This window comes from Hemiscyllium ocellatum, chromosome 6 (assembly GCF_020745735.1).
Source record: "Hemiscyllium ocellatum isolate sHemOce1 chromosome 6, sHemOce1.pat.X.cur, whole genome shotgun sequence".
Classification (NCBI taxonomy): domain Eukaryota; kingdom Metazoa; phylum Chordata; class Chondrichthyes; order Orectolobiformes; family Hemiscylliidae; genus Hemiscyllium; species Hemiscyllium ocellatum.
The window spans coordinates 16106380-16129090 of record NC_083406.1 but is presented as its reverse complement, the minus strand read 5'-3'; the positions used below and the strand labels follow the sequence as shown (position 1 = coordinate 16129090).

Sequence of the window (22711 nt, the reverse complement as noted above, 5' to 3'; positions counted from 1 at the left end):
GGAAGGCAGTTAGCCTTCATGGGACTGCCACTTCTAACACACAAATGTATTTAATATCGAAAGGATGTTGTGAAACTTGAAAGGGTTCAGAAAAGATTTACATAGATGTTCCCAGGGTTGGAGGATTCGAACTATAGGGCGAGGCTGAACAGGCTGGGGCTGTTTTTCCTGGAGCGTCGAAGTCTGAGGGGTGACCTCATAGAGGTTTACAAAATTATGAGGGGCATGGATAGGGTAAATAGGCAAAGTCTTTTCCCTAGGGTGTAGAACTAGAGAGCATAGGTTTAGGAGAGAGGGGAAAGATATAAAAGAGAACTAAGGGGCAGCTTTTTCACGCAGAGGGTAGTACATGTATGGAATGAGCTGCCAGAGGAAGTAGTGAAGGTTGGTACAATTACAACATTTAAAAGGCATCTGGATGGGTGTATGAATAGGAAGGGTTTAGAGGGATATGGGCCAAATGTTGGTAAGCGGGACAAGATTAGATTGGGATATTCGGATATTATAAACGCGTTGGACTGAAGGGTGTGCTTCGGTGCTGTATATCTGTATGACCCTATCTATGTGTCAGCAAGCTTTAGGACTCCAGTTTTAACTATTCATTTGAGTAAGGTAATCATTTTTTTAAAGACAAAATAAAGTTTTGCATTGTTGTGGTGATTCAGGAATTCATAAAATGTTTCTGAGCCCAAGCAGTATTTTCTCAGTGTAGCCACTGTTGTAGTACAGGAAATCCCATGATCCATTTGTGTACAGAAAGCTCCCACATTCAACAAAGTAATAATAACCAGATTAATTGTTTTACCGATGTTGGTTGAGAGATAAATATGAACCAGGTGTAAACCCCTGCTTAATGAACAACAAAGTCTGTAACTATACTGTAACTACTTTTAGCGTTCATTAGCAGAGGGATTGAATTCAAGAGTTGTGAAGTGATGTTGCAGCTGTACAGAACTTTGGTTAGGCCACATTTGGAGTACTGTGTGCAGTTCTGGTTGCCTCACTTTAGGAAAGATGTGGAAGCTTTGGAGAGGGTGCAGAGAAGATTTACCAGGATGTTGCCTGGAATCGAGAATAGGTCGTACGAGGATAGGTTGAGAGTTCTCGGCCTTTTCTCGTTGGAACGGCGAAGGATGAGGGGTGACTTGATAGAGGTTTACAAGATGATCAGAGGAATAGATAGAGTAGACAGTCAGAAACTTTTTCCCCGGGTACAACAGAGTATTACAAGGGGACATAAATTTAAGGTGAAGGGTGGAAGGTATAGGGGAGATGTCAGGGGTGGGTTCTTTACCCAGAGAGTGGTGGGGGCATGGAATGCGCTGCCCGTGGGAGTGGTAGAGTCAGAATCATTGGTGACCTTTAAGCAGCAATTGGATAGGTACATGGATGGGTGCTTAATCTAGGATAGATGTTCGGCACAACATCGTGGGCCGAAGGGCCTGTTCTGTGCTGCATTGTTCTATGTTCTATGTTCTATATAATGATGTTGTCAGAGGAACAGTTTTTTTGTTTGGTGGGGAAAGAGATGCCTGAAATTCACCTGACAGGGGAGCAGTGGTCTGAAAGCTTATGATTTCAAATAAACCTGTTGGACTGTAACCCAGTGTCATGTGACCTCTGACTTTGTCCACTCCAGTCCAACACAGGCACCTCCACATCATGAGAATCAATATTCACGGATCGATAGCATTTAATAATGGTTCGATTTGAGCATTAAGCAGAGAGCTTCTGTTTGATGCAAAGTCCAGGTTGAAATGACGCAGTTGCTCATCTTGGAGGGATATTCTTGAGAATATAAGATCGCTGGTGAATTTGAGTCTTTCTGAAACTTGTTCAAAGTTTGAGTGATGATGGTAATACTGCACTTGTGTGAAGAGTCAGCCATAGAGCTAGTGTAGGACTGGAATCAGCCTCAGATCAGACCTAGAAAAGGATGAAAGCTTCTCTGTAAAGGGGATTCGTAAAACAGTTGGGCTTTTATAGTGTTCCAGTAACCATTCACTGTTAGGCTAATTCAGTTTCATGACGAGATGGGCTTTCAACTTTCTCTTGCTAGTAAAATAACCAGAACAGCAGGCTTTCTGACCATGTGTCAAAATTTGCATTAAACAAAACAAAGTACGCATTGTGATCAACTGATGTTGACCGATAGAAATTCCACTCTGTAACATCCAATATACTTTGCTTAAACAATCAATTTTGTCTCATGTTACTTTCTGTGAAAGACTTTATTGATTGATCTCTTAACAACTGTTGGCTAATGTCATCAACCCTACCCTCTGAGTGCCACAAAAGAGCATGAATCAGAGACAGAACGATAGTACTTGGAGATAGTAAGGATTGCAGATGCTGGAAGTCGATAAATTTGTGGATCTGGAAAGGCACGTCAGGTTAGACAGCATCGAAGGAGCAGGCAAGTTGACATGTCAGGTCAGGAACCTTCATCAGGACTGAGGAGGGGGAAAGGAGCTCAAATAAATACAGGGCAGGGATGGGGCTATGGGGAAAGGTATGTAAGATGGTGATAGGTGGGTGCAGGTAGGGCGCTATTGTGATTGGTCAGTGGGGAGGGTGGATGGCTTGGTGAGTAAGAAGGTGGACAGGTTTGGTCAGGTCAGGGAGGCGGGGAGGAGAAGGAGGGCTAGACGTGGGATGAGGTCGGGGTGGGGAGCGTTTGAAGCTGGTGCGCTCTATATTGAGGCCATTGTTTGTAAGCTGCTGAGATGGATTATAAGATGATAGCACTGTAGCCTTGACAGAACGTCAAGGTCGGTGAAATATCGAGGGCCGAAGGGCTTGTACTGTGTTGTAATGGTGTATGTTCTATGACTCTCTGTCAGAGTTCCCGATACTTGTGACACCTGCAGAAATTATGATGGTTTTTGCTCTCGGAGCATTATGATGTGGCAGCCTTTATAAAATGTGCCAAGGACAGTTATAACAGTCATGGAGATCACAGAGTCATAGCGATGTACATCCCACCCTTCAGTCCACCTCACCTGTGCTGACCAAATGTCCTAAATTAATCTAGTACTACTTGTTCCCATTTGGCCCATTTCCCTCTAAACCCTACCTATTGCCGACGCCTTTTAAATTGTCACAACACTGCTGAAATATTGATCCTGATAACAATGAAAAGTTAAGAATGTAACTCACAGTGTAGTGCTACTGGGAATGCTCACTAAGTCATATCGGGGAGATGAACTCATAGAAGTCTGGCCACATTGAATGATTTGCACATTTTTGCCATTTCCTGTTTGAGACATATTTGTACTGAGAGTCCCGCTGGTCCCTGCGGTGATGTGGGATTGAAATGATGTCAAAAAGCCCCATGTGATTAGGACAGAGCTATCAGTGGGAGAGGGAGAGATGAGAGAGCAAAACGGATGTTTTTCTAGATGTTGGCTGCTGCTTCAAATATTATTTCATTGAAGTTTGCAGAGAAATTTGCAAAGCTGACCTCTGTATTTCCAGCAGGTCCAGTGCAACTTAAGTACTTACATCCTCTATCTTTCTAAAAATAGATAATGCGGAACATATTGACACATGCCCGTTTTTAAAGAGCAAAACTGATAAAGGAACTTAAACGAAAACATGTACTTTGAACAAAACAAATGAAGACTCTTGAAAGGAACCCTAATGTTGTCAGTGTGTCTCAGACACGCTACGTCTCACAGGAGAGATTCAAGTAATCCTCTTCTGAGAGTTGAGTTCACTTTGGCCCCAGAGATACTGTAGGATTTGTGATGTCACAGAAGGCCTGTTGTTGAATGTAGAGAAATGAGCTGTCACTTTAGTCCTGTTACATCGTTAAAAAATAATTTTTCCAGTTACCAAGATAACCAATTAAATACCTCTATCTATACCAGGCTGTTAAACAGAAAGATGAATTAACTATTGAAGACAACTGTTGATTTATTATCAACACCGATTCAAAGAGGATGAATCAGAAATACTGTAGAAGTGTTTATCTTTTTAAACACCCCAAATTATACACTCATTTTCTTCAGTAAAAGAAGAAAACGTGTAAATTTCTCTGCAGCAATTGACTTTTTGAAAACCAAAACTTTGGCCAATACCAAAATCCTTGAAACAATATTAAATACACTGTGGCTTTATGGCACTATTTTATAATCTAACTAGGTCTAAAGGTGTAGGAATTAATCATCGAGTCATACAGCACGGAAACAGACCCTTTGGTTCCACCAGTCCATGCTGAACATAATCCCAAACTAAGCTGGTCCCACCTGCCTGCTCCTATAGCATCTGTTGTACACTGCCTGATAATCAATTTTATTGAAGTTAATGGAATTGAAGTGAAAAATGCCTCTTGTTAGTTTAAAGACACAGATTACATTTCAAAAGCTTAACTTGGCAGGGGATTTAAGTCTGAGACAGAGAGGGAGCTAAGTCTGTTTATAACGTGGCCAATTTCTATGAGGTAAATGTGTGGAAACAGCTGCCTGCTGATGGAAGTGTAAAGCAGAGAATTGGATACAGAAGCTAATGCGTATTTTTACATTTCCAGTGAACAGGGAGCTTTGCAAAATGTATGTGTTTCACCTGACATTCTGTTCACAATTCCAGTTTCCTCTATGGGCATCAGGTTTGTTAAATTAAACTGAACTGTTCTTTGAGATAAAGTCATACAGTCAGACAGCATGGAAACAGACCCTTCGGTCCAATTACTCCATGCCAACGATGTTCCCAAATTAAACTAGTTCCACTTGCTTGCCTTTGGTCCATATCCCTCCAAGCCTTTCCTTTTCATGTACGTAATCAAATATCTTTTAAAAGTTGTAATTGGATCTGCATCCACCACTTCCTCTGGCTGTTCATTTCACACACCAACCTCTTTCTGTGTGAAAAAATTGCCCCATGTCCTTTTCACAACTTCCTCCCCTCACTAAAAATGTATGCCCTCTAGTTTTGTACTTCCCCACCAGAGGGAAAAGGACCTTTGCTCTTCATCTTCTCTGTGCCCCTCATTATTTTACAGCTAAGAATCACACAACACCAGGTTATAGTCCAACAAGTTTATTTGGAAGTCTAAGCTTTGTGAAAATTGTTCAGTGTTGTTCAAATATCACATCAGTGTATGACACGATGTCTTGTGTTATAAATTCTGTGTCCTCTGATCCTACTCCACTAACTATCTGGCAAAGGAGCAGTGCTCTGAAAGCTAGTGCTTCCAAATAAACCTGTTGGATTATAACCTGGTGTCATGTGATTTTTAATTTTGTTCACCCCAGCCCAACATTGGCACCTCCACATCATTATTTTATAAACCTCTACAAGGTCACCCCTCAACCTACTATGCTTCTGTGGAAACAGTTGCAGCCTGTCCATCCTAATTTTCTAACTCAAGACCTCCAGTCCTGACAACATCCTTTTATTTGAGTTTATTTGGGAGGGCTTTTGTGAGCTGCATTTCAGGCATCACTGCAAGGAACACAAATAGTTAACTTTGTTTCAAAACTTTGACAGGGTATTAAGTCGAGCATCAATGCCAGGTAATTAGACTTATTGTTATCTCAACATTAAAACTCATAAATTACCTTTGGCAGTTGTCCAACATTCTTGTGTTTCATCTTGGCACCTAACTTTACCACTTAACCATGAGCTGTGTGAACTTCTCACAACACAAACAGGCTTGAGTAATGAGAGAAGGAAGGAGGCCATTTGGCCTATTAATTCCATGCCAGCACTGCAGAGTAATACAGTCAGCCCCATTTCCACACTTTATCAGCGGTGAACGAGAAGTTTATTTCCCTCGTATGCCTCTGCAGTTTCCTTTAATAATCATAGATTTTCTGTTTCCAGCATATTTAGAGAAAACATGTTCCAACTCAATACTATTCACTGAGTGAATACTGCATATCAAAGGGTAATTTCTGAGGGAATGCTGCACTGTCAGTTGATCAGTGCTGGGGGAGTGCTGCACTGTCAGAGGGCCAGTACTGAGGGAGGGATGCACTGTCTGAGAGTCAGTACTGAGGGAGTGCTGCACTGTCAGAGGGTCAGTGTTGAGGGATTGCTGCACTGTCAGTTGATCAGTGCTGAGGGAGTGCAGCACTGACAGAGGGTCAGTACTGAGGGAGTGCAGCACTGTCAGAGGGTCAGGACTGAGAGAGTGCTGCAGTGTCAGAGGGTCACTGCTGAGGGAGTGCTGCACTGTCAGAGGGTCACTGCCGAGGGAGTGCCGCACTGTCGGGGGGTCAGTACTGAGGGAGTGGTGCACTGTCAGAGGGTAGGACTGAGGGAATGCTGCAGTGTCAGAGGGTCAGTACTGAGGGAGTGCTGCACTGACAGAAGGTCAGGACTGAAGGAGTGCTGCACTGTCAGAGGGTCAGTGTTGAGGGATTGCTGCACTGTCAGAGGGTCAGTGCTGAGGGAGTGCCACACTGTCAGAAGGTCAGTACTGAAGAAGTGCTGCGCTGTCAGGGGGGTCAGTACTGCGGGAGTGCTGCACTGTCAGAGGGTGAGTATTGAGGGAGTGCTGCACTGTCAGAGGGTCAGTGTTGAGGGATTGCTGCACTGTCAGTTGATCAGTGCTGAGGGAGTGCAGCACTGACAGACGGTCAGTACTGAGGGAGTGCAGCACTGTCAGAGGGTCAGGACTGAGAGAGTGCTGCAGTGTCAGAGGGTCAGTACTGAGGGAGTGCTGCACTGTCAGAGGGTCACTGCTGAGGGAGTGCTGCACTGTCAGGGGGGTCAGTACTGAGGGAGTAGTGCACTGTCAGAGGGTAGGATTGAGGGAGTGCTGCACTGTCAGAAGGTCAGTACTGAGGGAGTGATGCACTGTCAGAGGGTCACTACTGAGGGAGTGCTGCACTGACAGAAGGTCAGGACTGAAGGAGTGCTGCACTGTCAGAGGGTCAGTGTTGAGGGATTGCTGCACTGTCAGAGGGTCACTGCCGAGGGAGTGCTGCACTGTCAGAGGGTGAGTGTTGAGGGAGTGCTGCACTGACAGAGGGTCAGTACTGAGGGAGGGCTGCACTGACAGAGGGTCAGTACTGAGGGAGGGCTGCACTGTCAGAGGGTCACTGCTGAGGGAGTGCTGCACTGTCAGAAGGTCGGTCCTGAGGGAGTGCTGCACTGTCAGAGGGTCAGTGCTGAGGGAGTGCTGCACTGTCAGAGGGTCAGTGCTGAGGGAGTGCAGCACTGTCAGGGGGGTCTGTACCGCGGGAGTGCTGCACTGTCAGAGGGTCAGTGCTGATGGAGGGCTGCACTGTCAGAGGGTCAGTGCTGAGAGAGTGCTGCACTGTCAGAGGGTCATTGCTGAATGTATGCCGTACTGTCAGAGGTTGAGTCCTGAGGGAATGCTACACGGTCAGAGGGTCAGTGCTGAGGGAGTGTCGCACTGACAGAGGGTCAGTACTGAGGCAGTGCTGCACTGTCAGAGGTTCATTACTGAGGGAGTGTTGCACTGTCAGAGGGTCAGTACTGAGGGAGTGCTGCACTGTCAAAAGGTCACTGCTTAGGGAGTGCCGCACTGTCAGGGGAGTCAGAACTGAGGGAGTGCTGCATTGTCAGAAGGTCAGTACTGAAGGAGTGCTGCACTGACAGACGGTCAGTACTGAGGGAGTGCAGCACTGTCAGTGGGCCAGTGTTGAGGGAGTGCTGCACTGTCAGAGTGTCAGTACTGAGGGAGTGCTGCACTGTCAGAGGGTCAGTTCTGAGGGAGTGCTGCACTGTCAGAGGGCCAGTGCTGAGGGAGTGCTGCACTGTTGGAGGGTCAGTGCTGAGAGAGTGCTGCACTATCAGAGGGTCAGTACTGAGGGAGGGCTGCAATGTCAGAGGGTCAGTACTGAGGGAGTGCTGCACTGTCAGAGGGTCAGTACTGAGGGAGTGTGCAATGTCAGAGGGTCAGTACTGAGGGAGTGCACCACTCTCAGGGGGTCTCTATTACGGGAGTGCTGTGCTGTCAGAGGGTCAGTACTGAGGGAGTGCTGCACTGTCAGAGGGTCAGTACTGAGGGAGTGCTGCAATGTCAGAGGGTCAGTAGCAAGGGAGTGCTGCACTGTCAGAGGATCAGTACTGAGGGAGTGTAGCACTCTCAGGGCGGTCTTAACAGCGGGAGTGCTTCACTGACAGTGGGTCAGTACTGAGGGAGTGCTGCACTGTCAGAGGGTCAGTACTGAGGGAGCGCTGCAGTGTCAGAGGGTCAGTACTGAGGGAGCGCTGCAGTGTCAGAGGGTCAATACTGAGGTAGTGCTGCGCTGTCAGAAGGTCAGTACTGAGGGAGTGCTGCACTGTCAGAGGGTCAGAACTGTGGGAGTGCTGCACTGTCAGAAGGCCAGTGCTGTGGGAGTGCTGCACTGTCAGAGGGACAGTACTGAGGGAGTGCTGCACTGTCAGAGGGTCAGTACTGAGGGTGTGCTGCACTGTCAGAGGGCCAGTACTGAGGGAGTGCTGTACTGTCAGAGGGTCAGTGCTGAGGGAGTGCTGCATTGTGGGTGGGCCAGTACCGAGTGAGTGATGCACTGTTGGAGTGTCTGTACTGAGGGAGTGCTGCGTTGTCAGAAAATCAGTACTGAGGAAGTGTTGCATGTTGGAGGGTCAGTATTGTAAACACTGCACTGTCAGAGGGTCAGTACTGAGGGAGTGCTGCACTGTCAGAGGGTCAGTACTGAGGGAGTGCTGCACTGTCAGCGGGTCAGTACTAAGGGATGTTGTCCTGTCAGAGGGTCAGTGCTGAGGGAGTGCTGCACCGTTGGAGGGTCAGTACTGAGGGGGTGCTGCACTGTCAGCGGGTCAGTACTGAGGGACTGCTGCACTGTCAGAGGACCAGTACTGAGGGAGTGCCGCACTGTCAGAGGGTCAGTACTGAGGGAGTTCTGCACTGTCAGCAGGTCAGTGCTGAGGGAGTGCTGCACTGTCAGCGGGTCAGTATTGAGGGAGTGATGCACTCAGAAGCATAGTGTTAAAGGAGTGTTGCATTGTTGATGTTTGGTCTGTTGCAAATATGGAAAGTGTGTCCTAAAGCAGTGTTGCTCTAACAGTGTGTGTAGGTACGATATTTATATTGGAAGGTACATTCTTCCGAATTATCAATTAGTAATTCAGCAAGATAAACGATACAACTTTCCAACAGGCAAGTTTGGCCATTGGATCGATGTTTGAACTGGCAGTTGGACAGAAGTATGTCACCTATATCTGCCAAGGTACAGCAGAAGATTGAATCTGTAAACAATTGTTTCACATCCCAGTCTTTCTTTTGTTTGTTGTTTTGCTCTTAACATCTCTATTGTGGGATTTTATTGTTGTGGCTCTTGTATGTCTGAAGGAGACATTGAGACCTTTGAATGAATGATTCCTTGTTCGACAGGTGTTTGAAATGTATTGTGTATTTAATATCAAAAGATAGATATCTCATTCAGTGTTTGATTGTTACTGTCTCTCCTCCCTTTTTCTGCATGGCACTTGTCTTGTGGCTAATCCTATTGTCCTGTCACTTATCTGAAATAATTTTGGAGGGAATCCAAATGTTACCTGAATGTTGACGGTTTCTTGAGTTATTCTTCTCAATTGTTTGTCTTTCTAGTGCTGTCCAGCAGGATTCATGTTCTCTACGTTTCCTATGTTTGTTTTAATGTTGTTCAAATGTAGAACTCAGTTGTGGAAATATGTGTTACCACATTTTGGGAGATGATGCAGCTGGGTTTAAATGTCTGAAAACTCTTCTGTCCAACACAAAACATTCTAAGTTCCGGAAAGAATTTGGTATGCTTAGGTTTTTGTTTGAAAGGGTTTGTTAGTTATTGTTGTCATTGAGGTTGTTAGTTTGGTAATGGAAATGCCCAAATGAATATTATTTTATTCAAATTCCTGATGCCTGTCGCCTTTCCTATCCCTGTAAACTCCAGCTTTAGCATGTTCTAAGGTCTCTGCATTCCTCTAATTCTGGGTGTCATGATTATTGCTGATGTTATTCACTTCAGCATTGCTATTGTGCATTCAGGCCTCCATGTTCTGAGCACTTGGATTTCTTACTTGACGCTCTCTACATCTTACTTCCTTTAAGGTGTTCCTTGACTCGTTTCACCAGGCTTTGCTCTCCTGTCCTGCTAGTCCTTGATACAGTTTGGAAAATTTGTCGAGTGATCGCTGCTAATATGCACTTTGCAACATTTTACCACACTTCCCTTGTTAAAATTGGATGGTCTGTGGAGTCATAGAGTCATAGAGATGTACAGCATGGAAACAGACCCTTCAGTTCAACTTGTCCTGCCCACCAGATATCCTAAGCAAATACAGTCCCATTTGCCAACATTTGGTCCATATCCATCTAAACAGTTCCTATTCATATACATATACAGATGCCTTTTATATGGTGTAATTTTATCAGCCTTCACCACTTCCTCTGGCAGCTCATTCCATACACGCACCACCCTCTGTGTAAAAATGTTGTCCCCTTAGGTCCCTTTTAAAGCTTTCCCCTCTCACCTTAAACCTATACCCTCTATTTTTGGACTCCCCACCCCAGGGAAAAGACCTTATCTATTCACCCTATCCATGCCCCTCATGATTTTATTAACCTCTGTAAGGTCATCCCTCAGTCTCTGATGCTGCAGAGACAATAACCCCAGTCTGTTCAGCCTCTCCCTTTAGCTCAAACCCTCCAATCCTGACATGATCCGTGTAAATCTTTTCAGAATTCTTTCAAATTTCACAATATCCTTCCTATAGCAGGAAGTCCAGAATTGCAAGCAATATTCAAAAAGTGGCCTAACCAATGTCCTGTACAGCCACAACATGACCTCCCAACCCCTATAGTCAATGCACTGACCAATAAAGATAGTCATGCTAAATGTCTTGTCCACTATCCTATCCACCTGTAACTCCACTTTCAAAGAATTATGAACTTGCAGTATAAGGTCTATTTGTTTAGCAACACTTAGCTTTAAGTCCTGCCCAGAATTGACTTTTGAAAATGCAGCACCTCACATTTATCTAAATTTTACTCTATCTGATATTCCTCAGCTCATTGGCCTATCTGACGAAGATCATGTTATATTCTGAGGTAACCTTTCTCACTGTCCAATACACCTCCAATTTTAGTGTCAGCTGCAATCTTACTAACCATTCCTCCTACGTTCACATCCAAATCATTCATATAAATGATGAAAAGCAGTGGACCCAGCACCAATCCTTGTGGCACACCACTGGTCACAGGCTCCCAATCTGAAAAGCAATCCTCCACCACCATCCTCTATCCACTACAGTATCTGTACCTAAAAAGCTAGTTCTCCTTCTCTTCTATGTGCTCTAACCTTGTTAACCAGTCCACTATGAGGAACCTTATTGAGTGCCTTACTGAAGTCCATATAGATCACATCTACTATTTTGCGCTCATCAATTCTCTTTGTTACTTATTCAAAATGCTCAATCAAGTTTGTGAGACATGATTTCCCATGCACAAAGCCATGTTGACTATCCCTAATCAGTCCTTGCCTTTCCAAATACATTTACAGGCTGTCCCTCAGGATTCCTTCGACGTCCCCATTGACGTCAGGCTCACCGGTCTATAGTTCCCTGACTTGTTCTTACCACCTTTCGTAAACAGCGGCACCACGTTAGCCAACCTCCAGTCTTTCAGCACCTCGCACGTGGCTATCGATGATACAAATATCTCACGAAACAGACATCTCAGAGGGATTGCAGGAATGTGGGGTGTTAATCTGTACTTTTGTCGATGTCCCACTCCCTGTTGGCAGAAGAGAAATTTGCTTCTTGACTCTGTTTCAGATTATTGCACTTTGTTGTCCAGGCTAGATAGAAGTACAGTACAGAAATGGCGTGTTCAACTCAATGTTGTTAGTGTTGATTTTCTTCATTACTAGTACCAAATCTACCTCTGTCTATATATTCCTTTAACCCCCATTCTTTTAACTACCTCTTTAATCTGCCACTAAATGTTGAAATGCTCTGATTCAGTCATTCATTCTGGTTGTGAAGTTCACAGCTTTATAACCATGCCCCTGCTTCTACTCTTCAAACTCTTACATCCTCTGGTATATCTGTGATCCAGGGAAATAGTCTGTTTCGATATTTATTTTGCCTTATCCTTTTAAAGTAAATGCAAATATCTGACTGCTTCTCTTTAAAGCAAAATACTGCAGATGCTCCGAATCTGAAATAAAAAAACAAAAATTGCTAGCGATACTGAGCAGGTCAGGTAGCATCCGTGGAGTGAGAAATCAAAAGTTAACATTTCAAATCAATGTCAAGATTAGAGTGGTGCTGGAAAAGCACAGCAGGTCAGGCAACATCAGAGGAGCAGGAAAATCGACGTTTTGGGGAAAACGCTCCTCACCAGGAATGAAGGGCCCAAAACGTCGATTTGCCTGCTCCTGGGATGCTGCCTGACCTGCTGTGCTTTTCCAGCACCACTCTAATCTAGACTCGGATCTCCAGCGGTACTCACTTTCACCTAGCTGATTTCAAATCAATGACCTATCATTGATCACTGACAAGTCATCAGCCTGAAACTTGAATTCTTGTCGCTTTCCCCAGATGCTGCCTGAGCTGCTGAAAATTGTCAGCATTGTTTGTTTTGTTCTGATGACCTCTTAATTGTCCTGACACAAACCAACTGGAAGCTTCCTACTCTATTATTGTGGTGAAATCTTCTTCGTTTTGCATTAAATTTCAAATTATTTTTCTGTTTCTGTTCAAATTATCACTGAGTTTCATTTGCATCAAATCCTTTTTCTCAGAGATTTGATTCATTGGTCATTGGTTGATACATGTTGGAACACTGTGTTAATGTGAAATTTATAATGGGTAATATATCATACATATATGTAATGAGTACAGTTGTGACCTTTAAAAGGCATTTAGATAAGAATTATTTGGAGGGATTTGGGCCAAGAGCAGGCAGGTGGAACTGGTTTAGTTTGGGATTATGGTCGGCATGGAATGGTTGGACCGAAGGGTCTGTTTCCAATATGTACGACTTTATGACTCTTTTGTACTTCATATTGCTTGAATGACGTAAACTTGAGAGATTATCATATAATACCTACAGTGCAGAAAGAAGCCATTTGGTCCATTGAGTCTGCACAGACCCTGTGAAGAGCATCCCATCCATAAGCACTCCCCTACATTTCCCCAGCTAATCCAGCTAGCCTGTACATCCCTGGACACCGTGGGCCATTTAGTGTGGCCAGTCCACCTACCCTGCACATCTTTGGACTGTGGGAGGAAGCTGGAGTACTCAGAGGAAACCTACACAGATAATCATGCAAGGATTGTGAGGGACTGTGACCACTGAGCCACTGTGCTAACCTCAGGAAGTTTTACGTTTAGTAAACCAAGTTTTGAAATGGTTTCTTTCGACTGAAGATTGGAGATTTTTTTTTGTTAACACAACTGGTTAGAGCCACTTGCTTTGCTACAGACATTGCTGGGGCTGGTTTTGAACAGTGACTGGCTTGAAGAGGATTTTGTTTTATCTGGCTAGTTTAGAAGAAGCTGTGTTGAACAGGAAGAAAACTTGCTATGAACAATTTGTCCATCGATCGCTCCCATTTCTGAAAAGAAAACTCTTCATATTGGTTCAGCGTGAAATCTGTTTGTTGTTTTGAAAGAATAGTTGGTTCAAAGAGCATCTTAAGATTATATTTTCAAAGACAACAGAGCATCATTACTGAGTTGGCTGCACGTACTAGAATATCAGAGCAACAAACTCCAGAATTTCCCAAGTTTTATCAGTTTGCCTTCAGGAATAACCCATTGGCCAAAGTAATTTTTTTCAGGAAGCCAATCATTGCACAGAAACGTGTATTTTTTCTCTTTTTCTGAAGTCTATGGGAATATTGAGAGAGATTAGCATTTATACCTTGATATGAGCAGTTGGTAGCTGGTGGGCCTGGCAGGAACCTGGCGAGATGGCAGTGCGGAGCAGATTGAACCCAGTGCAGAGGGAGCAATCGAGCCCAGTGTAGAGATCAAGCCCAGCGCTGGGAGAGATCATACCCAGTATGAGGGTTCTGGGTTGTGGAAGAATCATGCCCAGTGTGGGGATGAGATTGAACCCAGTACAGAGGGAGAGGTTGAGCCCAGTGTGGGGGGAGAGATTGAACCCAGAGTGGGGGGAGAGATTGAGCCCAGTGTGGGGGGAGAGATTGAGCCCAGTGTAGGGGTGAGATTGAACCCAGGGCAGAAGGAGAGATTGAGCCCAGTGTGGGGGGAGAGATTGAACCCAGTGTGGGGGAGAGATTGAGCCCAGTGTGGGGGAGAGATTGAACCCAGTATGGGGGAGAGATTGAACCCAGTGTGGGGGGAGAGATTGAATCCAATGTGGGGGAGAGATTGAACCCAGTGTGAGGGAGTGATTGAAACTAGTGTGGGGGAGAATTTGAGCCCTGTGTGGGGGGAGAGATTGAACCCAGTGGGGGTGGAGAGATTGAGCACAGTGGGGGTGGAGATTGAGCCCAGTGTGGGTGAGAGATTGAGCCCAGTGTGGGGGTGAGATTGAATCCAGTGCAGAGGGAGATCGAGCCCAGGGCAGGGGGAGATCTAGCCCAGTCTGGGGGAGAGATTGAACTCAGTGCAGGGGGAGCTCGTGCCCATTGTGGGGGGTGGGGTGGGTGGGTGAGAGATTGAACCCAGTGCGGGGAGAAATCGAGTCCAGTGAGGGGGGGGGGAGATCGAGCCCAGTGTGGGGGGTGGGGGGGTAGTGATTGAACCCAGTGTGGGGGAGAGATTGAACCCAGTGTGAGGGAGAGAGTGATCCCCGTGTGGGGGAGAGAGTGATCCCCGTGCGGAGGAAGATTGAGCTCAGTGTGGGGGGAGATTGAGCTCAGAGCCGGGGGAGCTCGTGCCCAGTGTGGGGGGAGATCGAGCCCAGTGTGGTGGGGAGATTGAACCCAATGGGAGGGGCAGATCGAGCCCAGTGTTGGGGGGGGATGGATAGATTAAGCCCAGTGTAGGGGGAGCTTGTGTCCAGTGTGAGGGGGTGGGGGTGCGGAGAGATTGAGCTCAGTGTGGAGGAGAGGTTGAGCCTAGTGTGAGGGAAAGATTGAACCCAGTGCACGGGAGAGAGTGAACCCAGTGTGGGGGGAGATTGAACTCAGTGCTGGGGGAGCTCATGCCCAGTGTAGGGGTGGATGGAGAGAGTGCTGGGGAAGAGATTGAACCCAGTGTGGGGGAGAGATTGAGCTGGTGTGGGGGGAGATCGAGCCCAGTGTGGGGGTGAGATTGAGCTGGTGTGGGGGGAGATCGAGCCCAGTGTGGGGGTGAGATTGAGCTGGTGTGGGGGGAGATCGAGCCCAGTGTGGGGGTGAGATTGAACCCAGTAGGGTGGGGAGATCGAACCCAGTGTTGGGGGGGAATGGATAAATTAAGCTCAGTGTAGGGGGAGCTTGTGTCCAGTGTAGGGTGGTGGGGGTGCAGAGAGATTGAGCCCAGTGCGGGGGGAAATCAAGCTCAATGCGGGGGTAGATCGTGTCCAGTGTGGGGAGAGATCTAGCCCAGTGCAGAGGGAGAGGTTGAGCCCAGTGTGGGGGGAGAGATTGAGCCCAGTTTGAGGGTGGAGATTGAGCCCAATGGGGGAGAGATTGAGCCCATTGTGGGGGGAGAGATTGAGCCCAGTTTGAGGGTGGAGATTGAGCCCAATGGGGGAGAGATTGAGCCCATTGTGGGGGGAGAGATTGAACTCAGAGTGGGGGGAGAGATTGAGCCAGTGTGGGGGGAGAGATTGAGCCAGTGTGGTGGGAGACATTGAGCCCAGTGTGGGGGAGACATTGAGCCCAATGTAGGGGAGCGATTGAGCCCAGTGTGAGAGAGAGATTGAACCCAGTGCAGGGGGGGAGATTGAGCCCAGTGTGGGGGAGAGTTTGAGCCCAGTGTGGGGGAGAGTTTGAGCCCAGTGTGGGGGAGAGATTGAGCCCAATGGGGGTGGAGATTGAGCCCAATGTAGGGGAGAGATTGAGCCCAGTGTGGGGGGAGATTGAGCCCAGTGTGGGGGGTGCTCGAGCCCAGTGCGGGGGGAGAGATTGAACTCAGTGCGGGGGGAGCTCATGCCCAGAGTGGAGGGTGATGGGGAGAGTGCTGGGGAAGTGATTGAGCCCAGTGTGGGGAGAGATTGACCCAGTGTGTGGGGAGAGATTGACCCAATGTGGGGGGAGATCGAGCCCAGAGCCGGGGGAGCTCGTGCCCAGTGTGGGGGGAGATCGAGCCCAGTGTGGGGGAGAGATTGAACTCAATGGGGGGGGCAGATCGAGCCCAGTGTTGGCAGGGAATGGATAGATTAAGCCCAGTGTAGGGGGAGCTCGTGTCCAGTGTAGGAGAGATTGAGCCCAGTGTGGGGGAGAGATTGAGCCCAGTGTGGGGAGAGATTGAGCCCTGTTTGGGGGGAGATCGAGCCCAGTGTGGGGGGAGATTGAGCCCTGTTTGGGGGGAGATCGAGCCCAGTGTGGGGGGAGATTGAGCCCAGTGTGGGGGGAGATCGAGCCCAGTGTGGGGGGAGATTGAGCCCAGTGCAGGGGAAGCGATTGAGCACAGTGTGGGGGGAAATCGAGCCCAGTGTGGGGGGAGATCGAGCCCAGTGTGGGGGGAGATTGAGCCCAGTGCAGGGGAAGCGATTGAGCCCAGTGTGGGGGGGAGATTGAACTCAGTGCAGGGGGAGCTCGTGCCCAGTATGGGGGTGGGTGAGAGATTAAACCCAGTGCGGGGGTAGATCGAGCCCAGTGTGGGTGGGGGTGGGGAGATCAAGCCCAGTGTGGGGGGAGATTGAGCCCAGTGCGGGGGGAGATCGAGCCCATTCTGGAGGAGAGATTGAACTCAGTGCAGGGGGAGCTTGTGCCCAGTGTGGGGGTGGGGTGGAGGGGAGGGGGTGGGTGGGTGAGAGATTGAATCCAGTGCAGGGGGGGGGGATCGAGCCCAGTTTGGGAGGGAGATCGAGCCCAGTTTGGGGGAGAGATTGAGCCCAGTGCAGGGGCAGCTCATGGGCAGTGTTGGGGGTGGGGGAGGGGGGGTTGGGTGGGTGAGAGATTGAACCCAGTGCGGGGGAGAGATTGAGCCCAGTGTGGGGGAGAGATTGAGCCCAGTGTGGGGGGAGATTGAGCCCAGCGTTGGGGGAGATCGAGCCCAGTGTGGGGGGAGATCGAGCCCAGCGTTGGGGGAGATCGAGCCCAGTGTGGGGGAGAGATTGAGCCCTGTGTGGGGGGTGGGTGGGTGAGAGATTGAACCCAGCGCAGGGGGAGCCCATGCCTAGTGTAGGAGAGAGATTGAGCCCAGTGTGGGGGGAGATCGAGCCCAGCGTTGGGGGAGATCGAGCCCAGTGTGGGGGGAGATCGAGCCCAGCGTTGGGGGAGATCGAGCCCAGTGTGGGGGAGAGATTGAGCCCTGTGTGGGGGGTGGGTGGGTGAGAGATTGAACCCAGCGCAGGGGGAGCCCATGCCTAGTGTAGGAGAGAGATTGTGCCCAGTGTGGGGGGAGAGATTGAGTTCAGTGTGGGGGTAGATCAAGCCCAGTGTGGGGGTAGATCGAGCCCAGTGTCGGGGGAGAGTTTGACCCCAGTGTAGGGGGAGATCGAGCCCAGCGTGGGGGGAGATCGAGCCCAGTGTGGGGGGTGGGTGGGTGAGAGATTCAACCCAGCGCAGGGGGAGAATGAACCCAGTGCAGAGGGAGGTTGAACTCTTGTGTGGAGCACGTGCAGGCCCATGGATAAAGGAGGAATGTAATGCTAAACTTTTAACTATATTTCTTTATTTTTCTACTGTATAGAAGAACTGTAATGTTTAAGTTTTAACTTATTACTTTATTTTTCTACTTTGTACCTAAGAATTTGTACCTTTGTACCCAAGATGGCGTTGGGAATGGCGACTTTTCACAGTCCCCCTGTACCCGTGACAATAAAATCTAATTCTAATTCCACTGATTATGTACATTAACCCAGTATTATATCTTTGTTGAATAATTTTGGTTTTGTAATAAATCATAATTGTATTTATGAATAAACCTGGTTGATAGATCTTTATGTTTTCCAGCTGATTGAGGTAAACTACGTAATAAATAATCTTGGTAGCTGGAAAAAATAACTTTATTTTACGCCATGACCTGTCGAGTGATGGTACACTCCTCCACTCTCAGATGTAATGGCTGTTTCTGGCACGTTCTCCTGATCTGCCTGTGATTTCATTGAATTGGAGTGCAGTGTCTAGCACATGCCTCTCAGACTCACTTTTGCTTCTGTGTGGGAATCTCCCAAACGCTAACTCTATCTTTGTTATTCCCAATCAAGTGTAATTTATCAGAGTGTAGAGACGAAAATCAACTTTTTCCAGTGGGAAGCTTGCTGTTAATTTCATTGCTGGGGTTCGCTCAGGGGTCTGTATCTAATGCACTAGAAGTGAGCTCACAGTCTGCATTTCACTGAAGGAGCTGAAAATGTGTTGCTGGAAAAGCACAGCAGGTCAGGCAGCATCCAAGGAGCAGGAGATTCGATGTTTCGGGCATAGGCCCTTCTTCAGGAATCTTTCACTGAAGGAAGCTTACATAACAAGGCATTTGTACTGTACGCTAGAGAGTGAATTGTCAAGTTGCATGTATCAAAGTAAGTGCAGAGACTACTCTAATACAAATCTCCATGCCACATCATTGGGTGAGGGTCATGCTTCTTGTGAACTCCATCATGCCTCATTGTCCAGATTTTCCATTCCTGTGTGCTCCATTGCCAATTGCCATTGAATCATGCCCAATTCTCTGGGCGAAATCTTGAGATCAGCAGTTGTTTCATCAGCGACTTTGTTCAACCTCTGCCTCTGAGTCATTGTTTGTGGTTGGTTTTGCTCTGGCTGTAGTTCAGGTTTCTGATGTAGCAAACAGACGTGCTTGCGGGACATGAGAGTCATCAATACTCTGTCGCCCTCAAGTGCAACACCTCTGGCAGAGAACTTTCCAGAATCTTAACAGCATATAACGTCAGCTGGTGTAACCATAACCTAGGAACAGGTGAAGGATTACATCACCAATGGCTGATTAATCACTTGTGTCTGCCCCCTTCCAGACTGTCACTGACCATCACAGCATTCGATTGACCTCAATGAGAAGAATATGAACTGTAGGGACAGGCTGGAGAAGGCAGGGGCTATTTTCCCTGGAGGGTCGCAGGCTGAGGGGTGACCTTATAGAGGTTTATGAAATCATGAAGGGCAGGGATTGGGTAAATAGTCAATGTCTTTCCCCCAGGGTAAGGGAGTCTAAAACTAGAGGGCAGAGGTTAACAGTGAAAGATTTAAAAGGGACCTAAGAGGCAACTTTTTCATGGAGGGTGACGTGCCAGAGGAAGTGGTGGAGGCTGGTACAATTACAGCATTTAAAGGGCATCTGGTTGGGTACAGGAATAGGAAGGATTTAGAGAGATATGGGCCAGATGCTGGCAAACAAGACTAGATTCATGTAGAATATCTGGTTGGCATGGATGAGTTGGACCAAAGGCTCTGTTTCCGTGCTGTACATCTGTATGACTCTATAAATTAACATTTCAAATCAAGCTTAAAAATGATAAAACAATGCCATATTGCATATAAAATGAACGAATCACCTCTGCGCATTCCCTCAGCGCCAGCCTGTTGAGTGCTTTTGCCTGTTGTTGTGTTGCTACGTAGTGCTACCCAAATGGATGCAGCCTGGCTGGTGAAAGAATGCTAACTTGGGTGGGGAGAAGACTCCAGAAGGCCTTGAGGGGGATGACTTCAAGCATCTCTGGTCTATGGCCCATTTTCAGGCAGTACCATCCCAGCATGCGTGGCAGGATTCTGGGCATGCTGACAGGTACCAGCAGTGAGAGGGATGGAGTGGCATTTGGGTAAACCACTTGCAGCAATATATCCAGGTTTCTCAGGGTCTGACTCCGAGCAATGACCTTCATGGTTGTCTGCTTCCATTATCTTTTGACTGAATGTTTACTTCAAGTCTGTAGTCCAGCTGGAAATGGCTCTGTCACAACGGCCTCCACACACACTCCCACACACAAACCGCAGCTCCAACACTCTCGTCACATACAGGAGAGCTTCTGTTCACCTACGACTCCCAGTCTTTGGTCCCCCTCCCATTTATGAGGTGTAGGCCAGCCTGAAGGAGCAAAGACTTGCCTTTTGTGGTACAAGCCACTCCTGTTATTGGCCCTTGGCCTTTGGAAGATCGCTGGTGCTGGCAGCGCTGTCCGTCTGTCGAGATTGTTCACAGGAGCAGGAGCCTTGCATCTGCTCACAGGGGAAATGGACTTCAAATCCCATCTCTCTCTGTCTGTTTCTTGTTGTTTGTTTCTCTCTTTCTCTTCCGTCTCCAACTCTCTGGATCTATTTTTATCTTTCTTTGCTTCTTCCTCTTTCTGCTCGCAGTTTCTTTTACTGTATTTCTCTATCCCTCTTTCTCTTGCTGTCTTTCTCACATATGTTTGGATGTTGGAGTGCAGATTTGAGTCATATTGGAGTCCCCCTGGGGTTTGGTAAGCACCTGTTTGCACTGTGGATTCTTCCTGCTGTAGAGGGAGTTTTCCCTGTTCAAGGTAAAAAGGCAGTGAGCTTGTCAATGAGCTCAGCTGCTCAAGGTGAGACAAGTTAAAGGGTTATACCCTTGGGGGAGCTCTTTCGAAGTGTCTGCTTTGGGTGTAATTTCTGTACAGACTGTCACACAGGCTCCATGGTTACGTCTTATTTTTGAGGAGTGGCACTCATTAACCCAAATAGCTAGCAAAATAACCACAGCAGTTAAACGACATTAATTAGTTTCACTATAAACGTCTGCAAGCTCTGGGCTGTGTATGTGTGAGAGTAATTTTATTTATTTTTTTTTCCACCCACTTCAGTTTCTCATAAGTGCAACTGCCAAGTTTCTAATGAGCCACAAAAGAGTTTTGCTCCTTCCTTGCATTCTCTCTGATCTGGGGATGCATCTTCATTCAGTCTGAAAATAGACAGGCATTCATTTATAAAGGTGCCTACCACAATACATGCTATGACAACTTGTCTCAACATTGATTGAGGGTTAAATTTGGCCAGGACATTAGATGAGATACAACATAGAGCAGTGCAGCACAGTACAGGCCTTTCAGCCCACGATGTTGCGCCAAGCATTTATCTTAATCTAAGATTAACCTAACCTACACACCCACCAATTTACTGTTGTCCACATGCTTATCCAGTAGTCGCTTAAATGTCCCTAATGTCTCTGACTCTGCTACCACCACTGGCAGTGCATTTCACTCACTCACCACGCTCTACATAAAGAACCGACTCTAAAATCTCCCCTATACCTTCCTCCAATTGCCTTAAAATTACCCCCTCATGACAGCCATTTCTGCCCTGGGGAAAAGTCTCTGGCTATCTACTCTATCTATGCCTCTCATTACCTTCTACATCTCTATTAAGTCACCTCTCTTCCTTCTTCTTTCCAGTGTGTAAAGCCCGAGCTCACTCGACCTCTCTTCATAAGACAACCCCTCCAATCCAGGCAACGTCCTGGTAAATGTGACCAGAACTGGACACAATATTCTGAGTGTAGTCTAACCAGAGTTTTATAGAGCTGCAGCAAAACCTTGCGGCTCTTAAACTCAATCCCTCTGTTAATGAGAACCAAAATACCATATGCCTTCTTAACAACCCTATCAACTTGGGTGGCAACTTTGTGGGATCTAGGTACGTGGACCCCTAGATCCTACTGTTCTTCCACACTGCCAAGAATCTTGTCTTTAACCCTATATTCAGCATTAAAATTCAGCCTTCCAAAATGAATCATTTCACATTTATCCAGGTTGAACTCCATCTGCCACTGTTCAGCCTTCTCTGCATCCTGTCAATGTCATGTTGTAGCCTGCAACAGCTGTAACCTCAACACTATCTACAACACCATCGGCAAACGTACTAACCCACCCTTCCACTTCGTCATCCAAGTCATTTATAAAAACTACAAAGAGCAGTGGCCCAAGAACCGATCCCAGTGGGATCCCAGTGAGAACACCAGGCGGAATACTTTCCATTCAATTCAGCCAGCCTATTCTGTATACAGACAGTAAAATTTCCCTGTATCCCATACCTCCTGAGTTTCTGAATAAGTCTACCATGGGGAATCTTATCAAATGCCTTGCTGAAATCCATATACACCACATCCACTGCTTGGCCTTCATCAACTTGTCTCGTCACATCCTCAAAGATCTCAATAAGGCTTGTGAGGCATGACCTGTTCTGCACAAAGTCATGCCGACTAACTTTAATCAAACCATGTTTTTCCAAATAGGTATGAATCCTAACTCTCAGAATCCTTTCCAGTTCCTTGCTTACCACAGACATTAGACTGACTGCAATGTTAAACTGATTCCCTTGCCTTCTCTGGTGAATGTAAAAGAACTGAGGAGAGTATACCCCACTGTCCTGTCCAATTAACATTGCAAACATGCACTAGCTGATCTGGAGATGCCGGTGTTGGACTGAGGTGTACAAAGTTAAAAATCACACAACACCAGGTTATAGTCCAACAGGTTTAATTGGAAGCACGCTAGCTTTCGGAGCGACCCTCCTTCATTATTGTATTGCTGTTTAAGGGGTTTTGTTGTGTGCCAATTAGCTGCTGCATTTCTGATATTACAACAAAAGTAGTGACAGAACTTGAAAAGTACTTCAATGGCTGTTGAATGCTTTGGGATGTCCTGATGTCATGGTCTCTGCACTCCCTATCTCTGTAACCTTGTCCAGCTCCA

General features: G+C 47.0%; 1 protein-coding gene across 2 annotated transcripts in view; it reads left to right on the top strand.

The window, feature by feature from the left end:
• Positions 1–22711, top strand: part of rasa3 (RAS p21 protein activator 3) — a 192121-nt gene that overhangs the window by 78453 nt on the left and 90957 nt on the right. The window lies entirely within an intron of this gene.